General features: G+C 33.8%; 1 protein-coding gene across 1 annotated transcript in view; it reads left to right on the top strand.

Annotated features, from left to right (window-relative positions):
• LOC145293052 (uncharacterized) overlaps positions 1 to 24,951 on the top strand; it is a 337,851-nt gene that overhangs the window by 24,274 nt on the left and 288,626 nt on the right. The window contains exon 2 of the mRNA XM_080139372.1: positions 3,329 to 3,373. The gene's annotated coding sequence lies outside the window, so the exon portion shown is untranslated. The remainder of the gene's footprint in view (positions 1 to 3,328; positions 3,374 to 24,951) is intronic.

Raw genomic sequence — 24,951 nt, 5'->3', positions numbered from 1 at the left:
AAGTTGAGAAGAGAAGTTTCTAATTACATTTTCGACTCAAACATCTGGCGCATGGAATTATTAGGCATTAAAACTCCTTTCGAAAAGATCGTAATGATCTAAACATTTTCTCTTCAGCACATCGATAATCTCGGTAACTTTTTTTTTTACATGAAGCCACTCGGGGATAAGGGTTATTTTGTGTACAGTAATCAATGGGATAGTGTTACAGTATTCATTAGTATTGGAGATTTGATAAAGGGTCATCACTTAAGGGGGCGGTTCATCAGGAATTTGTTTATGTTGGACTTGAAGACATCCATGTTGAAGTCAGAAGGGAAACAGGCAAGCGGTAGAGAGTTCCACAGGCGTGCAGTTCTAAGAAAGAAGCTTTGTTCATGGAATCTACGTTTTGATTTAGGCACAGATAATGAGTGGGTAACTCGTTTATATCGAGTTAAGAAAACGAAGCGGATAGTTGAAATAATTCGCTGAATGCTACACGATAAGCAGGCGTAACTAAGTTCAAGGACACTATATCGACTCTGCGATAAATCGACTGATCTAGATATACAAAACCATAGCAGTAATATATATCTGGAATGTGTTTTCTTATTGACAATGTAATATATACAAACATATACGAATATGTATTCTCGTCCGTGTGGTCGCAACAAATTATGACAAAAAAAAAAAAAAAAAACCTTTTCAACAGTGGTAAATAAGGCATTTGTTTTGATAATCATGCTATCGAGCCGTTAACCAGGTCAGTAGGAATCTCTTTCTGGTAAAAGTCCAAATAGAGACCACTACATTTTTTTTACACATTTTTTACAGACAGTCTGAAGTAATGAATGCGTAATTCAAGTCGACTAAAATGATAAATTTTCAATGACAATAGATCAATATGACCATCTGTCCGTATTTAGTATGTTTCAATTACTACATATTAAACCTGTTCAATTATTTAACATCCGAACAAACAGCTACTTTGAACGATCCCTTATATAGCATGAATGCACCGCGCGTTCTTATTCAACAGATAACCAATCAAATTACGGGTTTATACCTTTTCTCAAAAGCTTGAGATGAATCGCATGGAGTAGTGCGACCCTACTTTGGTAGCTTTGGAAAGCATGATGTGTTTTTTTTTTGGATGCAGCTACTCATAAATCCTCTGACCATGAGTACTAGCATTTATCAGGTTTTAAATAACCTTCGTTTGCAGACTATTCATTTATAGAATATATATTATGTTACGTAATTACTTTATAAGGATTGGGAGATATTAATATTTAAAAGCATTAAAAATAACTTCAGCAAAACTATTGTTGACATGCTGTAAAATAAAACAACAAAAATTATATCAGCGGTGACTACCATGTATCTAACCAACATATTTAAGTATTTAAAGTTTCTATTATATAAAGCTTAAAGCATTGCAGAAATAAACTTCAAAGTTGGCATATTAAAAGTAACTTACTGATAATAACATTTCTCTCGGTCGAGGAAACTGTATAATATATAGAGTTTAATAATCTATAATATAAATCTCATCTGTCTGTTTAAATGTATGTATATATGTCTGTCTTTCTGTCTGTATGTCTGTCTGTCTGTATGTATGTATGTATGCATGTATGCCAAAAGCTTTTGACAGAGGCGACGGATTTTCACGAGATTCATATCGTTTTTGAGCCCCACCCTTCGGACGACAAATATCGAAAAATTGGCTAAAAACATTAATTCCTTCACCCTCAACTGGGCACTTTTCTACAGGGAGAGGTCGATTTTTCGCCGATATTTTCGAATGTTATCCCCTCTTTTCGATTGAGTATCCTTAATTTAAACCTACGTCACTTCCGGTTTGGCGATAGGCGCAACAGTAAAGACGTCACGTTTTTTCCATGTTCTTTTCCTCCTTCGCGATAACTACCACTTTTTTTACTCAACACACGCCTCCAAACACCCGAGCAACGCCGTCACCCAGACTAATATAATATAACATAGAAATTATACATTGCAGGACATATATGTGAATTGTCTGTAAGTATAATAGAGTTGAATTATGTCAGGTATTCAAAAATATTTTTCGCCGATATCTATAGTATAAACAAATCATTACATTCGAATTAATATCTAAATAGCGTTATTTTCAAAGAAATATTTAATATTATTTTAGAAAAAATTACAGATGCCAACTTTTAAGTTAGTTTAATTCATTAACTACTTGTTTTTCAGATGATTCTTTGAACTAAAAAACAAACTGCTGATTTGTATCATTTGGATTAATCGAACTACTGATATCGAACTATTGAAATCTTTCTAAATTCAGAAACAATAATCATTTGTTAATGTGAAATCATATGAATAAGTTAGATGAGACATAAGTTTCGAGATTAGTTATAATAGTTTGTCCAGAGACATGGGACACCTGTATTATATAAGAGTTCTCACTTAAACAACACTTCTAATTAATAAAATTAATTAAATAAATGAATGAATGTATAAATATTACTATATAGATTTTATACCTTCATTTTCTCTTTTTATTGACTTATATATATATATATATATATATATATATATATATATATATATATATATATATAAGTCTATGTCTTAGTGCGTTCCCAAGATTTAAGTTCTCTAGCCAGATGGAGCGATCCGTGTTAATTGCACATAAATTCTGTCCGTTGATAGCTTCAATAACAAGCTAAGGCGAACGATAGTCTACAAGTGGTCATAAATAACCCAGTCTTTATGAAGTGTAAACAGTTTAACGACTGATATCTGCACAGGAAGTACGAAGAAGCTTATGTTTCCAGACATCACAGCACCAGTGATAAGACTTTTCAAATGCATGTGTGTGATTAGGCTGAATAACAGTGTTAACTTTGGGCAAAATTGGACTATTCCCTTTGTAATCTAAAAACACTCCCAGACACATAAAGTAAATCTGTGTGAAATTTACAAAAGAATTTAAAAAACGACCCAGCCGTTTCGGAGTCCATGAGGAACGAAATCACAGAAACACAGATACACACATAATGTCTTTTATATATATATATATATATATATATATATATATATATATATATATATATATATATATATATATATATATATAAGTAAAGACATTATTCGCATTCAGATTTTTTTTTCAAGTGGAATCAGGAAATGCGGATTTAGATTAAGGAAATCTTATTGAAACCCTTTGTGGTAAGATATGAAAATAAGTTTTTACTTTGTTTCTGTTTGGTTGTCTTTTATATATCTCTAAATATGGTGTGAAAAAATTTACACTTAATTCTTTACGTAGTTATTCATTTTCGTTGACCTTTATTTTCAGCAGTGGTGTTCGCTTATTGAAAACCCAACATACCAGTCTTTAGAGGTCTGTTTTTTTTCTCTCTCTCTTTTTCTTCACCCCGTATTTTTTCTCAACCCTTTATGAATTTGCCTCCCACTACCTGCCCATTGAGTTAACCTTACTTGATTTGAAATGCATTCGAATTGTGTTTTTATTCAAAACACTGTGTCTTTATTATCGATTATATACAAATATCTTTCAGGGATATAATGTATTAAAAAGAAATTGAAAAAAATTACAAAAGAAAAAAAATATATACCAAAAGAGAAAAAAAAAAGTCCAACGTCAATTCATTGTGAAAGCAAGTTTTATCAGACGCCTTGCTGGCCCAGAGGAGGCTCTAGACGTTTCTATTAATAATGTTGATGAAAAAACACTCGTAAAGTGAAGCCACTTCACGATGGTCCCTGGTGTAGCGTGTCATTTACAGATCAAAGCTGTTGATGAAATCGACCATGACGAAGGCCTGTCACTCCATTCCTCTCCACAGAAGAAATATTTAAAAATGCCTAAAGTAATCAAGCTATAAGAACATAGATAATCATTGTTTCTGAATTTTTCAGATGATGATTGATAACATATATTAATAGAATTGTTCGGACTTCTGTTCTCATCTTGAATGCTATTCTCATAATGTTTTGACCGATATAATCACCGACCTTCTTATGATGTTATTTGACCATGCCTTATATTGATGAATTGTGGAAAGGAATGATTTTGTTCTTTTTTTCTAACAAACAATAGTCGTTAGTTTCAAAATGTGTGATATATTTATGCCGTAGAAAGAGAGTATGGTCGTTTCCATGCACGAATGAGAACCATTGTCAAAGATTGACCTGAAGAAGTTCGGAGATTACATTGGCCGAAACGCCCTGAGGGTAAAATTCAAAGTCGAAACAGTAGTCGAAACAAGCGAAATAATAATCATTATCTATGTATTCTTTTTATTGTTCCGACTATTGGTCATAATTAGTTCCTAAATTTGTAAATTTGAATTTTATATTCGGATTAATTAGGAACTATTTTGCAGAATAATATAAATAATGACATGAAATGTAAAACACGTTTGTTATATTTATATGACATTTCAGTAAAATGTACGCATTCTGGAATTTTTTTTAGCAGAAACATACGTATGCGTCAGATATATCTAAGAGTTTTGACAGGGTATGGCGCGAGTGTCTTCTCATGAAAATCAGATAATATGGTATTACTGGACGAATACTTAACATAATTAAATCCCTCTTAAATAAGAGTAAAACCCAGGTTGTCCTCGATGGATGTACGTCAAAACAATATGACATAAATACGGCTGTACTTTAGGGATCGATCCAGGAACCTTTTTATTACTGATATTCATAAATGACCTCCATGATAAAATTGTCTTTGAGATGGGTATATTTACTAATGACACCACGTTTATGGAAGGCACGAGGGGATACAAAATAATTGAAGATATATCTAAGGCAAAAGCGGAAGCCCTAGGAGAAGACTTCCAGTCTGTAGTGGAATGGCGACAAAAATGGATGGTAGCATTCAGTGCTACCAAGACTAAGTTCATTTCCTTTAATAATTACAAGAAACCTTCTCAACCACCAATTACTATGGCTAATAATACATTACCTGGATTTACTTCGTTTAAAATACTCAGCTTAACGTTTACAGGGAACATGAGCGGAACAGATACATCAAGGGCATTGCCACGGCTTCTGCGAGGAAAGTGAGCTCTCTCTACCGTGCTAGAAAGTTACGCCTGAAAGTATCCTGTATCCTTACAAAGCCACCATTCGCCTATGTATGAAGTATTGTTATCACATTTAGGCTGGTGCTTCTGCTACTAGTCTCTAGCTCCTGAACAGGGTTCAAAAGAGAGTCGCCAACCTAATACAGGGTGTCCCTGCAAAACGGGCTCCAACTCTAATTAGGCCCCGTGTCTTAGTGTTTTGTCTGAATGAAATGAAACTTTGGTCATAACTAGTTTATTATATTCAAAACATCACATCAAAACACTAGGGTAGTTGGCCTTTTTTTCTCCGTTCTACAGTATATGTTCTAGATGGCCTTCATTTAGCTTTCGTTTTTTGGGGGTCACCCTGTAGGTCCTGAACTGTCAACTAGACTTCCGCCTCTCTCTCTCATCGACGAAGTGCTGTATCTCCCCGCCTGTTTTACAAGTATTTTATGCTAGATGCTCCGACCAGATACAACACCGTGTACTTCCGTGACGTAAATACCTTCGACAAACCCGACCTAGCAGCAAAATCCCACCCATACACAGTAGAGATCACTCAGATGCTAGAAAGCCTTCTACTCTAATAGTCTGTTTCCCAGAACTGCTAGATTTTAGAATTCCCTTCCGGGTTCCTGCTTCCCCGACTGTACTGACATGCCGAAGTTACAGGTAAAATGTTAATAGACATCTTGCTGCTCAACTCCCAGCACAGTATTCCTTGCAATTATGTTCTATATATTAGCCCCGTATATCAAAATGGTACCGTGCGTTGTTTAGGATGAAAATGCAATAAAATATGTGTCAGAAAACAGAAAATATATTTTTTTAATGAAGGGGCAAAAATTTGCTAATATACCAACAAAATATAGAAAATATAGAAGATGTCTTATTGTATGTTATCTGTTAAATATCAGATGTGCAAATGAGAAAATGCGATAACTGAAAATTTTCCTCATTCCATATTAATCTCTGGTTTATTTTCTATTAAAAATTTTTGTGTTTCATGTTTATGTATCATATTTGCCATTATGTCAATTTTAATTCATCATAAAGAAGTCTTTTGACAGAAATATTAAAATATCTGAACGAGTTGATTTTATCGTATTATGTCGACATATATATTTTTTCCATTTGTATTCAATGTTTTCTCGGATTTTATCCAGACTGTTTTTCATCTCTATATCTTCTACCTATCATAGATACATAGGCAAATCAACATTTGTTTTGTGCGCGCCATAAAAATCGATATATTAACCTCTAAACAATTCAAATGATTTGAATAAATATTGAATTATTCACAGAATGTAAAAGACACGATTGTAATTTTTCCTCTCAAGTCAATATGTGGCAATTATTGATTAGGTTTACCAAATAATAACTGATACATATTCGAACGTAAAAAATGAATAAATTTATTTTTAAAAATTAAATTCCTTCGCTTCATAAAACAATACGTAGAAAAAGAGCTTAGTGAATAATGTGTTTAAAAGGGTTTAAAATTCAAAATAATTATATTTATAAGTATTTCTAAGATTTAAAATTAAAGAGATGTTAAAAACTTGTTTTAGCTGTCTGTAAGAGCAAGTAGCTTTATTAGAAGAATATCAACGCGCTTTACCTCATATTCAAAACTATTCTGGGTGCCCGGCGTTGCCCGGGTATTTTAAGGTGTGTGCTGAGCCCCCCTCCCCTAAAAAAAGGTGATAGTAGGCAGGAGACTCGAACTCATACCGCGAAGGGGGAAAAACGTGAAAAAAATTAAAACAAAAACGTGACGTCTTTGCTACGGCGCCCATCGCCAAACAGAAAGTGACATAGGTTTAAACTAAGGCTAGTTAATCGAAAAACGAGGATAAATTTCGAAAATATCGGCAAAAAAAGCTATCCCTCCCTGTAGAAAAGTGCCTAGTTGAGGGTTAAGGAATTAATGTTTTTGGCCAATTTTTCGTTAATCGCTGTCCAAAAGGGCAAGTTTGAAAACGATACCGATCTTGTGAAAATCCGTTGCCTCTATCGAAAGTTTTTAGCATACATACATACACACATACATATATGCATGCATACATACATTTAAATAGACAGGTGAGATTTATCTTAACATTTTTAAGGCATGAATTTTTATTTTTTTCAGGCAATTAAAATGATTTTCAAAACGAATTTATTTTCCGACCATTATTATATCTCTCTAACGATGTATGTCAAGTGAATGCCGAGATTAGCATACGAAACTGTAGAGGCGGCTCAATGACAGCTTGAAAGTATCTCTAAAAAATCTGTTTGCATTCTGACTCGTGGAAAACTTTAACTCAGAAAGATATCCGGTGTACTACAAGGGGTTACGATTGCCTATTTTGCATGCATTAGGGATTGCGATCAGAAAAATGCTATTTAAAAAAGCAGAGCAGTCAGCACCTTTAATATACCTAATAATTTGACAGGTGCTTTACATGCAGGAGTAATTTCAGTCAGCAATCTCTCAACTAACGGAATATTATTTTAGTAATATGACGTAGTTCCCGTTACAGATGTACACTAACTATCCATTATGTAATGGAATGTGGATGAAAATAAATATCCTGTGCTTGAATTCTGTCAAACTAAAGACAATTTTGGGAAAAGTTCTGTTACTATTAGAAGAAGGGTTGGGATGAATAACACCTGAAATGGAAAGAATCCAAGAGATAAGCACGCTATCACATGGAAGGGACTAAAACGTTTAGACGTTCAGATAAAAAGAAAACAAAAAGCTAATAACGTTGTATGAATATTTGAGAAACACTCGTTCAGGTGGAAACACAATTAATAGTTTCCTCCACTCTTTAACTGTGCCTAAACCTAAAAGTAGATTCCATGAACAAAGCTTCTTTCTTAGAACTGCACACCTGTCGAACTCTCATCCGTTTGCCTGCTTTCCAGTTGACTACAATATTGTGGTTTTCAAGTCCAACGTAAACAAGTTCTTGATGAGCCGTTCCTTTTAAGTAATCCAATTGACCAAATTTACACTTCTAACGATTACTATGATATTGTCCTTTTGACCAATGTACACTCTTTAACCCTTATCCTCGAGTGTACTCTGGGCCTTGATAAGTGGTGATCATTTTGTAAAAAAACTATGAAATACGAAAGCTTATCACAGTTTTTGTATTACATAGATGTATCTTAGATTCCATTCCAAAGTTGTTATTTCCTATTTCTATCATTAACGACTTAGATATCAATAATACATTTCTATAACGGACTATTGTGATGGATCTCATTTTATTCCACTTATAATTTTGCATGCATTCTTATAAATTGATTAAATTTGTTTAACTACTGTTGCATATTTTTGTTTTCTTTAGATACAAATGACCACAATTGAGTTTAGAAATTTATTTCTCTCCTTTGGTTTTTAAAACATGGGTGCTAGTTTCCATTAATCAATCTATTTTAGGCAAACAAAATTTGGTTAACATTCTAGAAAAATAATTGCCTGATTAAAACATACTTTCTTAGTCTTCAAAATTCGTGAAAAATTAATGCATATTAATATAACCACATCATATTATCAAAGGTTTTTAGATTACTGTAACATCGCGAATTCTTATCTAAACTTTGATAAGATCCCTATTATCTATGTATTGTGTTTGATAGATTTCAGTCGAAATAAATCGATCCGAATAACAACATGCAATATATATATATATATATATATATATATATATATATATATATATATATATATATATTAACTGAAATTTGAAAATGCTTTCAAATTACAGCTTGTATGCTGCTGTTGTTTCATCCAAGGTGCAGGTGAAACGTGAACAAATTCCGATTGTCAGAGTTCCCGGTCGGCCATTGCAGCAACCAGCTTAGTTCTTGTCGGAGCAGTTTCCTCTTCAATAATGGATTTTATTGTTACACATGGACGTCCAACTCTTATTTTTGTGTATTCAGTCAAAAGTATGGGGCTTTCCTGCCGGTTCATCATAGCGACTAATATGACTGGCAAGTGCTAGACGTCTTTCTTTCACAATATTGGAAACAGGAGGTAGGGAACCATACAATGATTTGTGTCTTGGGGGACTTTTCGAGGATATGTTGTAGGCTACTCGAAGAATTCTTGCATATTTACTATCGAGATTTTTTCGGCGTGATACGCTTAGCGTCCATGATTCTGAGTCGTACAGTAAGATTGACTTTATACAGGCTTTGAAGACTTTGGTCTTGGTTTTTATTTCTTGATTGGAGATTTCCATACTTTCGCTAGCGCGATATAGGTTGTATAATTCTTTAAAATTAAAGTCCATACAAGTATTACTATCAATATTTATAATACAATACCAATCAGATAAAAAACGTTCGATATACGAAATAAAGCAATAGTATAAATAAGCATTTAGTATTAAATTCAGTAAATTAAAAAAAATCGACAAATTTACTATTTGACAAGGAATGCAAATAAATAAAGTTTTACTTTAATCCACGGATTTTCAATAAATGGCTCATCTCATCAGAGCAAATTTTTGGAGCAAAATAATGTTTATAGGCAGTCATAAATTTTGCTATGTAGTACATAGCTGAAAAACCAAAAAGTTTGCATGAAAAGCCTAAAAGAAGGCAAGATTAAAAAAAGGATATTCCATAGTGTAGTTCGGTGAAGAACAATATAAGAACAATCTTATATTCTTGGGCCTTATGATTGTGTGTATATTTTTTTATTTTTCCTAGTGTCCATCGATATGAATAACGCAATTATTGCGGTGTTCATTTGGTTTTACAAATCTACAATTTTTTTTAATTATAAGGGCGTTTTTGGCTAGTACGAATAAAGTGCTTATAATACTTTGATTTTTCGATAGCATTACATTTTATTAATGAGTAACCATTTACCAAGACCAAAGGCGACTAGAGGATGTGGGTTTACTGCCAGATGGATAATCAGACAACCTCGTGATTATTTGTAATGGCGGTCATCAGGCATAATTTGATTTTTTAAGAGGGTGAAAAGAGCCATATTGTACTTAACTAGTAAACAGGCACACGGTATTGTATTCTACAAAAAAAAGGAGTCCTAGGAAAGTAACTTTACTCATGGAATTTTATTTTAGAGTGAGAAAGGGAAACTATTAGGAATGATTACAGATAAAGAAAATGATGATATAGACTACTATACTAATATATATAGATTTATTTATTTATTCAATAAGGGTAGACATCAATTAGGGGTGTAGGGTAAGTTAGAACATTTAATATCATGGTATTTCGAAGCCTAATGCTTCTCATCAGAAGAGGAGGAAAGAAGCTATGTAACATAATAAGGATGCGACGTCTATCTATGGTTACATTAGGAGTGAAAGAAATATTGGCTGTTTGGGGTAACTAAATTGATCTTTGTGATATAGGAGGAGTATAGTTTTTATCATATAATGCATGTAAGTGTATAGCATATCTGTCAAAGTGGTTTTAATATATGCGGACGATATGTGTGGTTAAACTCTCGAGGAGCATATAGGGGAAATCCCTAATATATATATATATATATATATATATATATATATATATATATATATATATAACTACTTCATTTACTCACATAAAATTAATATACGAAAGTATAGATTTATGCGTAAACTTTAAGTATTTACTTCAAAAGTGCTCAATACGTAGGTAGAACGAGTTAGTAATTTATAAAATATATATGGCGATTAAGCTACACTGAATATTCTGCGTTTCATCCACTATAGGATTCGTCAGGCTTATAGTGGATGAAACGCAGAATATTCAGTGTAGCTTAATCGCCATATATATTTTATAAATTACTATATATATATATATATATATATATATATATATATATATATGCATATATATATATATTCAGATATATATATATGCATATATGTATATATATATATATATATATATATTTAAGTAAATATTATTAAATACATCGAAGACACTGTGCTTTATGATTCTTTTTTTAATTTTCGATTTTCCGTATAATCTTTTTTTGATATCAAAATTAAAAATATTAATAAAAGTTCCATAATTTTTGCTGTCACGTGCGCTTTGGATTCGTCCACGAATCATCATCATGTGTTGAATTGAAGTAAAAGTACGAAGGACCGAAAATGAGAATTAAAAGTAAAAACTAAAATATACAGTAAACGGCGATAAGTTAAAATATATAGAGTCGATGAAAAGTCGATTAAAATTATAGGTCGATTAAAATTCAAGTATTAAAATCAGCAAGTTCGTGGACATAGTTAACAAAATCCGTCCACTACGAACTGCACAAGACATTTTAGAACATTACTGCTTTTCTCGAATGCATATTATATATATATATATATACATATATATATATATATATATATATATATATATATATATATATATACTATTTTGTTTTTGTTTTTGCGATACATTTTGAATGAATTCAATTATTTACGAAAGTGCACTTTTACCTAAATGCGAGTTGGGAATAATTTTCCCTTTAACCAACTTGATATCCCCACATGGGGAGCGGCATACATATTGTTTTTAAAATATAATTATCCACTGACACGTGTTTTGTCGTCTACGACTCATCGAATCTTGCTAGATTCAGCCACTCTGATGAGTCGTAGACGACGAAACATGTGTCAGTGGATAATTATATTTTAAAAACTATATATATATATATATACATAATAGAAGGTGTCCCACAAAAATAGGGATCAAAAGGTACATCCCAATTCGATGCAATTAGAATAAAATAGTTTGGCTTTTAAGAGATCATGATGTTAAAATATTTTCAATGCTGACGTAAGCCATATAGTATTTTCTCACTGTAAGTGCATACACGCGTCATTCCCGCTTATTGGTCACTTGTAAAAACAAGTGACATCTTCTGGCATCACAAGTCTCTCAAGATTACAAGTTTCATTATTTTCGATCACTATATGAATTCAATTGATATTCAATTCTTTTCTCTTTGGTAACAACTGGTGGGTTGTCTTAGAATGTGATGAATAAAAACCATCACCAGTGCATTCAACCCAGCTAAAACATATTGCAACTTAGATGTAAGGGGCTTTTATTAAAGACCATGTCTACAGGAACTCTATGTAACGAGTTGAGCAGAGTGATGTTCGTTTTGGAACAGTGAGGAAAGCAGAAAACATGGAAAGAATTCCAAAGTCTAGCAGTTATCAAATTAGAAGGCTTTCCAGTAACAAGAGAATTGCACTAAAGGGGTGAAATTTTGCTGATTCTTGGGTTTGTCAGGGTATGTACATCCAGGAACACAATTATTATTAGTTCATCAGAAATTAATAAAAACATACGCGCAAATTAATTTTTAAAAAATACTGTGCAGAAATTTCAAATAAAATCTTCACACAGTAAAACTAAATATTACATGTGTCACCATATGAGTTATTTTAATTGTATTTTGATAGTTTATCTACATCTTTCTATTCATCTATCAATTCATAATTTTAACATAATTATTAACTCTATCCTCATCTGGCATCCATTGAAATGAATGGCTTTCGTCTTGGGGAGGCTCCATGTTTTAACAATCTTCTGGGCTTGACCTTTACTCCTGATCTGAAATGGGACACGTACACCAAATCCGTTGCTAAGGTTGCTGGAAAATGGTGGAATCCTTCTATTGATCTAGGAGATATTTCACTGCTGATGCAATTCTCTACCTATATAAGAGCCAAATACGTCCAAGGATGTAGTACTGTTGCCATATTTGGACAGGAGCTGCTAGAAAAACCTTATCCTGCCTTGATAGAGTTCAAAATAGACTTCGTAGCCTAGTAAGGGTTGCCCTTTTCTCTTTCCAGCAACCCCTTTCTCACATAAATTGTTTTTTTTTTCATTGAAAGTGCTCGCCTGAGCTCAATCTGTGCCCACCACCTCGCCAAATTTTCACTCGTCTAGCTGGAAACAACTTCAAAAATTTCTCCATTCTTTATCCGTGCCTAAACCTAAACGTTGATTCCATGAACAAAGCTTCTTTCTTAAAACTGCACGCCTGTGGAACTCACTTTCGTTTGTCTGCTTTTCAGCTGACTACAATATGGCCGTCTTCAAATTCACCGTTAACAAGTTATTTAACCCTTATCTTCGAGTGGCTTCTGGGCCTTGATAAGTGATTACACCTATGTAAAAATAAAATGTATGCGTGCAGTTAGTCAATAACAAAATAGGGTCGTTTGGATTTTTTATTTCAAATATTCTGCTGCTGGAATTTGTAAACAAATACAATCACTATAACTGAACCCGGAAGTAAAAGAAGAGGACACACGATCTTCATTTCCGGTTTCCTTCTTCATCTGCAATCTTAGAAGCTGCCGACGCGTCTACTAGAAATAGAACTACCACTAAAACTATTTCCACTCTGGTTTTTGGTTGCAGAAACAATGATAAAGAAAATAGATCTATAAATGCTGTAGAGGTCAGCTTGTCTGTCTATTGTTAGCGTTGTCGATACGGAGTTTCTAATTGTGCACGAACGCTTTACGGATGATTTCAAATGAATCTTTATTCTTGACTTGCATGTACAATGTCGAATGGGTCCGGCGTTGTTTTATAGCCGATTAAACAACAGAAATACTTGTCCACGCTCTCGTAAAAAGCATCACTGTAAAGAAACTTGCATCGTTCTCCTTCATTTAGTTTCGCACGCATACAGAAGTAATGTGGAATATCATTACCTGTTAACGAACGCTTAGAACTTGTTTGTCGTCTTCTGCATCTTATTGTCGATGTAATAATTTGAGAAAGCCACATCCTTGGGTTTAGTTTCAGCAATCTGATAATTATCAATTCTCTTATTTTGATATTAACGCTTCACATTTCATGAACAATATTTCTGACGAATGGGAAATAATTGCTGTTTTCTTAATCAAAATCTATCCATCTAACATTTAGGTTTGGTAAAGTTTGGATCTTTAAATAGTACTTTTTAACTCCTTAGATCATGTGGCTTCATATACTGTCTGCAGCAATTTCTATAAAAAAAAATAAGTGAGGTAATATATGTACGCAATGTTGTATTTATCATTGCAGTGAATCACGCAGACACTATAAGAACGATGCTTATGAATAACAGAACCCGTGATCCCATCAGCACGGATAACATTATAGTAGAATAATAAACATGTGTAATAAAAATGGAAACGGCACTAACCCTAGGCGGGTTTAACCGGCTTCCTTCAAAGGAGGTACTTCCATGGGAATATGAAATCTACAAGCGGTCCCCAGTCGCATGTATATTCCGTTAGGGAAAATGACGATGTTAGGTTTTTGCAAGTCTCGCAGGACTTTTTGCAAGTCTCGACGTCCTCCTACATACAGCGCCTGGAATTCCACCTATCTAGTACTGACTAGGCTCAACGTTGCTTAACTTCGGTTATCTAATGAGAACCGCTGTGTCAACTTGATTATTCTGTACTAAAACATATGTAATACTAAAGCATTATAAGATTGACATTCCGGTTACCATTAAGCAATCCAAGTTAAGTACTTTAAGGGACACTTCACTTAATTAGCCGAGAATTCACTTAATTACTTGAACATTACAATTTAAAAAAATATATATATGCACTGTTGAGTAATAGAACCCCAGCTTGGTTGAAGTAATCGATCACAGTTGTTAAAAAATCGAAGAGAAGTTGAGAGGATTTCAGAAAATAAAAGGATGGCATTTAAAGGCGAGAAAATAAATATCAAATCAAATCGATAATTTTGGATGAAAAAGAAAGCTCAATAGAAAGAGATAGAAGGAGAGACGAATACAAAATAGAAGATGGACTAGGCACAAAGTTAAAACAGAATGAGAGAAAAAGATATATCCAGGGCGAATACTACTTTTTTAAAGACGTGGATAACATGCAAGCTGATATTACTAACTTTCTCAGCATCGTCTTGCTAGTCTACTTACGCCTCCACAACTAACAAATAGTGACTTACTTTAATGCCCATCTCATCCATATGTGCACTTTAAGGTTATAAGTGTATTCTTATGGGAATCATGATTAGTATAAGATTCGAATTATTTTATCGTAACGAGCAAAGCTGTAGAGGTACTGATATGGAGTTATGCCTGCATCCATCCTCCAAGCGTTAACATTTTCAAGATATGCGTCAATCAATAATATCATCAGAAATGCTATGGATACGCGTTGGTTCATTTCTAAGGGTCCTGGATATGACCTTAAACTATATCCAGTGGTGAGGCCTCAGCTTTCGGGCTTTGGGGAGTGTGGAGCCAAACTTTAATTGCTATTGCTCCCAGGTCCACTCTGACCCGGAGTGAAGGTACCTGTTAGGGTCCTAACTATGGGTTAAATAGAAACCGACTTGAAAACGACAAATATATTCTATTAAAAAAATTTTCTTCAAAATCTTTGATTTGCCATTAAATAAGCTGAAAAGGGTTGACATGCCGTAAAACAAAAACAACCAAACCAATCATTTCTAAGATCGAAACGGTAGACATTGACAGAGATAATGGAAGGATACCTAATATATTTTGATTTTACAATTAGAAGGATAAAATCTAGGTTTTGGATACTACGTTTGACCACACATGTTTGAAAAACAATTCGATAACGTCCGCAATGAAACCGGAGTCTAAAGAATCACATATCAACTAAAAAAGAAAACTTATGAGATATTCTTTCTGGTATATTTATTTTTAAACAATTGGTAATCCAGATTTACAGAGTCGTTAAACTACGAGCAATTGCGTTTTCTTTATATAATTAGCAGGTAATGGTTTGATTAAGCACGAGTAATGCGAAACAGTGTGATTCCTGAAGATTTGGCCATCATAGCTATTGGGAAGAGATAACCACTACCTCAGTGTTTTTAAAGAAAATATTTAGTCAGATAATACGCAATGAATATAGTTTTAAACTGACAAAATAGAATAGTTTTCTCTATTTACATCACAGTTCAGTAATGTACGATCGTAGACATTTTGTGATTATGCATTCCATGTACAAATTATTATTACATTTTTAACGATTGATTATGGAAAATTATTTTAACTCCGATAACATCTCTAAAACCACCCTGATTTTTTGTATTGTTTTGTTTTTATTTTACTTGTGTCCTTAAAACCTTCCTAACCTTTCCTTACCTCTGATTGTAAGTAACTTAATCTGCATAAGCAGTTGTTATGAGTTTAGTAAAAATAATAGTATGACACAATCAGACAAATAATCACAGCCCTCGCGCATAGAGCGTCCGACCAATTTATTTATAGATATACTGAGTACATACTTCCGGAAATACTGATTACAACTTCCGCGTGTGATGAACATGCATAGTTATGTTGAACACGTGATCTATTTCACTGAAACGTATGATCTACGGGTACATAAAACTAAATAGAAAAATTAAGAAACACGTGCCGGAATTAGAGTGAAAACCAATCATTTCAAGAGATAACCATCACTTCAGTGTTTTTAAAGAAAATATTTTTTCAGATAATACATAACATATTTTTAAACTGAAAAAAAAAATAATATTTCCTCTATTTACGTTACTATAACGTAATGTTGTGCTCTTGTTGACATTTTGTGATTTTGCATTTCGATTACAAATTATTATGACGTTATTCTATTATAAATTTTCGTACTGTGTGTGTGTGTGTGTGACACGGTTTGTCTCAGCCTACAGGCAATCCACTCAGGCAATTTAGGTACCGAAATGACGCTTATGACTCAGCGGATGTTTTAATGATATTTATGTCCATGTTTTATGTATGGAAATGCAAATAAAATGCAAAAAAAATGCAAAAAAATAACGATTTACTAAACAACGTTTTATTTACTGCATTCACCGGAAGTTATTATCTCCCTTAGTAAGTTCGATTTACTGTGTGTGTGTGTGTGTGTGTGTGTGTGAGTGAGTGTGTGAGTGAGAGAGAGAGACAGACAGACATACAGACAGATAGAGACAGGCGAAATGAAGCTTATGACCCAGCGGATGTTTTAGTGATATTTATATCCATGTTTGGTGCATGGAAATACAAAAAAAAAAAAAATAAATAAATAAAAAATAAAAAAATAACGATTTACTAAACAACGTTTGATTTACTGGATATTTTTCCGGTACAAGTACTCAAGTTTTCCCAGCTGGGCAAACATGGGTGCTTGCCTTTTAAGTGTTTATATGTCTATAACGATTGACCATGAATAGGAAACTTATTTCACAATTCACACCCATTTGTGTTGCATAGAATTCACGTACAATAATATCGAAAAAATCGATAAGTTTGAGTATTAAAAGGTAAATATATTTAAAATTTACTCGGGGGTAAAAACAAAATTAATAAATAATATTTAGGAATTTTCCAAGCAATGTAATGTTTAGACAAACAGGTGGGTGGATTTCTTAGCGAATTACTATACAGATTATTCGCTAGTGTCGTAAGAGATATGATATGAAAATCAGTTTTTAGGTCTGCTTGAAACTTTATCATTATTTCTTGGAAGAATGTCATGTAATGAAATCGGAAAATATCTTCATAAAACACGACATAGTTATCTTTAGGTAAAGTACAACGCATCACTTAAATCCTCATTTCAACACCGATAACATCTCTAAAAACATCCTAATTTTCTGTATTGTTTTGTTTTTATCTTATTTTTTATTTGGGTTCCTATAACCTTCCCAATCTTTCTTAACCTCTGATTGTGGGGAACTTGATCCGCATAAGTAGTTGTTAGGCGTTTCGTAAATATAATAGGATTATACAACCAGACAAATAATAACAGCGCTTTCGCATAGAGCATCCAACCAATTAGTTTATATCTTTTATAAATGTATATACTCTTATACCCACCGGAAATACTGATTACAACTTCCGCGTTCGATGAACAAGCATGGTTATGTTGAGTACGTGATCTAAATTGAATAACATAATCTATATCAGCAATTTCAATAACACATGACGCTTACAAAAAAGCTAAATAGAACAGTCAAGCAACACCTGCCCGAAATGAGTGTGAAAACCAAATATTTCAATTTAATCTCTATTGTGCACGTTCGAAGACAATAGGCATGAATGTCCAATATAGTTTTGATGCATTTTTAAGACAGTTAACATTTCTACATTTAGATGTAGTATCTACGATATGTAAATACTACATTTACGTTAATTTTGTTCCTTTATTCTTTAATCTGTTTTTTTTATTTTTTTATAAATATCCTCGATTCATATCCTCGGATCATACTACATATATACATCATACGCTTTACTTGATACATTCACCATTTAAAATAGTGGGTGGGGCATTAGAATAAGACGACTGCCCCCCCCCCTGCAGAGGGTAAAAGTTCCTCAATGGTGGTCCTGGATAAGACCTTAAACTATATCCAGCGGTGAGGCCCCAGCTTGTGGGCTTTGGGGAGTGTGGAGCCACCCTTTAATTACTATTGCTCCCAGGTCCACTCTGACCCGGAGTGGTAGTACCTGTTAGGGTCCCAACTATGGGTTAAATAGAAACCGATGTGAAAACAACAAATATATTCTATTAAATAAAAATTTCTTCCAAATCTTTGGATTCGGCATTAAATAACCCAAAAAGGGTTGATATGCCGTAAAACAAAAACATCCATCCAACCAACCATTTAAAATACACACTAAAGGGGGATTAAATATTGTTAGTTACATTTATTAAATCCAGATACAGTGAAATAGATTAGTCAGTCAATCTGTGCAAACATACGGACACACACACACACACACACACTCAAATGTACGTATATATATATATATGTATATATATACATATATACATATATATATATATATATATATATATATATATATATATATATATATGTGTGCATCAATATGTAGATATGCTTTTAATAAGCTTTACAGTTAATAGGTAACTGAGTCCGTTTACTTGAGGTAACAGCAAGTAGATTGGCTGACTATTAATTGTGTGCAATGAAAATATCTGGTCTCATTCCAAAGTAAATAAAACTGATTAAAACCTGTCCTATCCATAAATTAATTCATGCAGAATATATATATATATATATATATATATATATATATATATATATATATATATATATATATATATATATATATATATATATATATAAAGAGAAAAAAAAGGAACAAACCAAGTTATATGTTCATCAACGTTTTTCTTATTTTTTGTGATACTTTCTCTGGATGAATGAAATTAAGAAAACAAAACACAAGTACAAATATTTGAAAATGTAATTTTAATGTACTGAAAAGTATGACCCTGTTCAATATCAGAAATGAAAAAGGTCGTCGAAAATTCTAAAACGGGGAGGGGGCATAGCATTGTGAGAGAGACTAGGTTTTTTTTAACGTCATATAACCGTTAATATATTCAAAAAGATATGATGAAATTCATATTGGTTTTGGAACAAATATGTCTGTTATAATTCACATATGGATATTAAACTGTAATTTTGTTATGTAATTTATTGATCTATTATATGTGTTTATTTATATAAGAGGTGTTTTCTATAGTGTGATATATAAAAAACAAATAAATAAATTAAATAAACATGAATAAAAAAAAGCGCATAAGCCTGACGAATCCTATAGTTGGATAAAACGCAGAATATTCAGTGTAGCTTAATCGCCATATATATTTTATAAATTACTATATATATATATATATATATAAATATATATATATATATATATAGACGTATATATATATATATATTAGACGTATATATATATATATATACATATATATATATATATATATATCTTCTGGTGCGTGCGGGGCGTTTGCTCAGTTGGTAGAGTGCTTGCTTCACATGCAAGAGGCTCGGGTTTCGAATTCTGGGTTTGGATTGTCTAACTGATGAGCCCAAATGTGGTCGAAAATCGAGTCTTTGACTTCCGGTTCGTTGACTGTCATGGCTTTTGTAGTCTGCGACGGTCGAAAATCGAGTTTTAGACTTCCGGTTCGTTGACTGTCATGGCTTTTGTAGTCTGCGACGATATATACATATAAAAGCCATGACAGTCAACGACTCGATTTTCGCCCACATTTGGGCTCATCAGTTAGATAGGAGGCTCTACCTATGGAATGGCCCACGTGTATATATATATATATATATATATATATATATATACGTGGGCCATTCCAAAGGTAGAGTCTCCTATTTTTTTAACTCCAACAGTTCAAGAGCTATGAAGAAGAGTGTGGTACTATCAAAACAAGCTTTGTTTGCTCCAGAATATATTTTTCTAGAAAGACATTTGTTAGCAATATAATGACGCACCTCTGCTTCTAACGCATGTATATGACAGTGGTTACTTTTTTAGAGTCTCACACCGTAAATATCTGAAATCGAGAGATTGAACTGTCAGGTCATGAATGTTCAGTCATCAATACCCTTTGATCTGCCCATTATGACTAAAAAATTGGAGGCATTACTCTCAATAGACAGACACACATACATACATATAATTTCATATATCTATTACATAAAATAGTATACACATATACATGATATTTTTTTTATTAATTTTCATTGTTTATTTTAACAGTGCTTAATACGTGTTTAAAGCTAGGTAGTAAGTTGTGAAATATATACATGAAAACTAAGCTACACAGAGGACTCTGTGTTTCATAAGTGTTAGTCGAACCTTAATTAGAGAGAATCTCTGCGATTGGTAAATGGAAAATTAAACGTGGAAAGAATAACAAAGAATCAGATTGATTAGCCACTTAAATTAAACGTGGCTATATAAAACATTCGGTAACACAAATTTAATGCATTATATCATCGTGATTCACTACTGTGTAGAAACGCATAAGCCTATATGTAGCTTGTTGACTTTACGCTAGAGCTTAGAAAAAGTTTAAATAATAATGACAATGCATATTAATATAGACGTTCTGTATTATGTATAATATTATATATATATATATATATATACCTTTAAAAAATTTACATGGAAGTCACCACTTATCAAGGCCCGGAGGCCACTCGAGGATAAGGGTTATTGCGTGTACAGTAATCAATGGGACACTATCGTAGTAATCGTTAGTAATGGAAATCTGATAAAGTGTCTTACTAATGGGGACGGTTCATCAGGAACTTGTTTATGTTGGACTTGAAGACATCCAAGTTGTAGTCAGGTGGGGAAACAGGCAAACAGAAGAGAGTTCCACAGGCGTGCACTTGTAAGAAAGAAGCTTTGTTCATGGAATCTACGTTTTGATTTAGGCATAGATAAAGAGTAAGGAAAATTACTGAGAGTGATTTCAGCTAGACGGTTGTTTTTCGCGAAAGATTTGCGAGGGGGGACCAGAGATTGGAGCTCAGACGAGCACTTCCCATGGAAATAACGATAAAACAACGACAGGCTCGCAACGTCTCTTCTGTGGGAGAGAGATTGCAGGAGAGAGAAAAAGGCATCCCCCACTAGGCTGCGACGTCTATTTTGTACTCTGTCAAGGCAGGATGGGCTGTTTTAGCAGCTCCTGCCCAGATATGGCAGCAGTACTTCATCCTTGGACGTACTTGGTTTATATATAGATAGAGAATTGCATCAGCAGTGAGATATCTACTGGAGCGATAGAAGGATCCCACCATTTTTCGAGCGATATTGGCAACAGATTTGATGTAAGCGTTCCATTTCAGATCAGGAGTAAAGGTCAATCCCAGACGCTTGTCAAAGCATGGAGCATCCCCAAGACGAGAGCCATCCATTTCAATTGATACCTGATGGGGATCAGAGAGTTGATGATGTAAAGATATAAGCTTGGTTTTAGATGCATTAAAAGTAACCAACCATCTCTTCCCCCCATTGTACCACGCGTTCAAGTTCAGAGGAGAGAGAATCAGAGAGAACTTTGTTATTTACGACATTTTTTGTGTTTCCATAGATAGTCGTGCCATCATCATCATAGATGGCCGTGTCATCATCATCATCATAGATGTCAACGAATGATTTAAGTATGTGTTTTGGGAGATCATTGATGTAGATCACGAAGAGAGTTGGACCAGGATGGAGCCTTGGGGGACACCAGCATTAATACTGTGGGCTTCTGATTTCTGCCCATCAACCACTTCTCTTATGAGCCTATCAGAGAGAAATGATTTAATAATTGAGAAAACAATTCCAGTTATACCGTAGCTGTAAATCTTGTGAAGTAGGCCTTTATGCCATACCTTATCGAAAGCCTTTGATATGTCGAGAAATTGCCCTAGAAAGGAAGCCTTTGTCGAGAGATTCACTAATCCTGTGACATTTAACCGTTAGCACATCTGCTGTAGATCTAGCAGAACGAAAACCATATTGCATGTCACTAAGAATGTTATTTCTGCTAAGCTGGTTGACTACTTCTTTATTTAATATGGATTCCAGCAACTTACTCATGACACACAGGAAACTTATTGGTCTGTACTGAGAGGGAGATGACCTGTCACCTGAATTCTGAAATGCAGGCCATACTGATGAGGTTTTCCAGTGTGTTTGGAAGCAATTCTCCTTAAGACAACGCTTAAACAGTTTTGTAAGTATGGGGGCAAGTTCTAGTAGAAGCTTTTTAAACACTATAACTGAAATGCCGTCAGGGCCAGTTGCTTTACGTGAATCGAGGTTCTTGATTAGCTTGGCGACATCACGCATAGATATTTGTATTTTGCATAGCGTATTGTCTGTTATAGGAGGATATATGGGGAGTTGATGGCCTTGGTCGCATAGGGTAGAATTAGCTGCAAAGTTATTGGCAAATTGTTTGGCTTTGTCTGATGTTGACGAGATGACCTCAGGTCCATTGATAATTGTTGGGATAGAACGCACGCTTCTGTTTAGGATCCTGTTTGCTATTTGCCAAAACTGGTGGGAACCAAGCCGCTGCTCAGCTACTTTGGATTTAACGGACTGAGTATATAGCTCTCTTCAATTTTTTATTACTCTTTTACAGTGGTTGCTGGCAAAACTGAAAGTAGCTTTAGTTTCAGTACATCTATTACGATTAAGTGATTTCTGTGCGTGATGGCAGCAGCACATTCTTGGGGAGAACCATTGCTGGCTGTTAGGTTTTTGTTGGAATTTTTTGGATGGTATGAATCGGTCTATACCTACAATTAACCATTCGGTCAGGTCTGATACTATAGAGGACACATCCTTTTAAAACATGGAATGCAGAGATAGATCAGATATAAATATACGGAAGCTATCCCAGTCAGCCATAGAGTATCGATATACTGTATGGTGGAGAGGTACGTCTGAAGATTTGTTGCATTTCATTTTTATCTTAACTGATACAATCGAGTGGTCGTAAGATCCCAGAGGAGATAAAACGGAACATGAACATAGCTCAGGGAAAGTTATGAGAAATAGGTCTAGGAGGCTTGCATACTGACCGGTAGTATCGGGCACACGGGTGGGTTCGTGAACAATCTGAGTGAGATCATAAACAATGGAGAAGTCATGACAGAACCTCCCCACATCATTTGTATTGTTTGAGTGGGTCAGCCATTCCACATTGTGGACATTGAAGTCACCACAGATGTGAATGCTTTTTATTTGTTTTATATGAGCATTTATATGTCGCTAGACATTCATGAGCATGTTTCGGTTAGCCAATTCTAAGTAACTAGAGACCCATTCGGGCGATATTGCTCATACAAGAAATATCGCCTGAAAATGTCTCTAGTTACTTGTAACTGGCTTACTGAAACATACTCATGAATAGGTAGCGACATATAAATGATTATATATAAATAAAAAGAAAGTATTTCTTGTATTCAGCACTCTTGCATTAAACTCGTTAAAAACTCATTGTTTTCTTTACCCCTGGAAAAGTAAAACATCTGTATGTAGGATGGAACGTGTCATATCAATATATGTACAGTTTCTTAAGGCCTAACGTAAAATATTATTCTCATCCCAAAATCTCTAAGAAAATGCCTTGCATACCAGGAACTTTCCCAAAACCGCATCCTCTTTTCTCCATTTAACTATATTTCTACAACTTTTTACCTTTTGATTCTATTTTTCTTGGAATAAGAAAAAACATCAAAAGAAGCACTATTCTAATATGTTTGGTTGGCGAAATATCAAATTTGGCAATGAGAGTTAATAATCAGAGACGTGTTGCCGGCCAAGGCTCAGCAATTGCGTACACGAAAGTATTTATCCATACCTTGAAATGAGCGAGAATGGGATTCCTACTTTGCCATGGATGTTACTGCACGTTAGACAAAATCTCTGGTAAGAAGGTTGACTAGACATGCACGTGTCTACTATATCCTCATTCGAAACATTCGAAGCTGCTATTAGTCCTGTGAGATGTTTGTTCATGAAACGTCAGCGTGGGGAATTAAATCTCCCCCCCTCTCTCTCTCTCTCTCTCTCTCTGTATATATATATATATATATATATATGTACATGTACATGTATAATATATATATATACAAATATATTACTATATATGCTATTATATATATACGCGCGCGCGCGTGTGTGTGTAAGTAGACGTAGTTTGTTTTAGGCACTGTGTATGAGATGTTTATGAAGAAGTAAAAGTGAATCCACGCGTATTTTAAGAGATTTGAAATACCTACCATTTGCTAAAGCTGTTTTACGTCGAAATACACCACGAGACACAGTCACAATCATCAAATCATTTTGTAGAAATTTTTAATAAGCAGAAAAGATTTCCTATTGAAAAAAAATAAAGAGAAACTCAGTTTTTTTTCCTTTTCTCCAACGCCGGCAAACTTACTTAGGTTTTGTACTAGAAAAAGTGAACTAATTCATTTTTAAAGTTCGTTTGAATTAAGTCTAAATCGACTCAACTACAAGAGTAGCAAAATCTGTAAGCATGAGTTGCGGGAGTGGGGG

Source organism: Euprymna scolopes, chromosome 14 (genome assembly GCF_053919585.1).
Source record: "Euprymna scolopes isolate OS-2025 chromosome 14, ASM5391958v1, whole genome shotgun sequence".
Taxonomy (NCBI): Eukaryota; Metazoa; Mollusca; class Cephalopoda; order Sepiida; family Sepiolidae; genus Euprymna; species Euprymna scolopes.
This window is presented reverse-complemented; position numbering and strand designations above follow the sequence as displayed.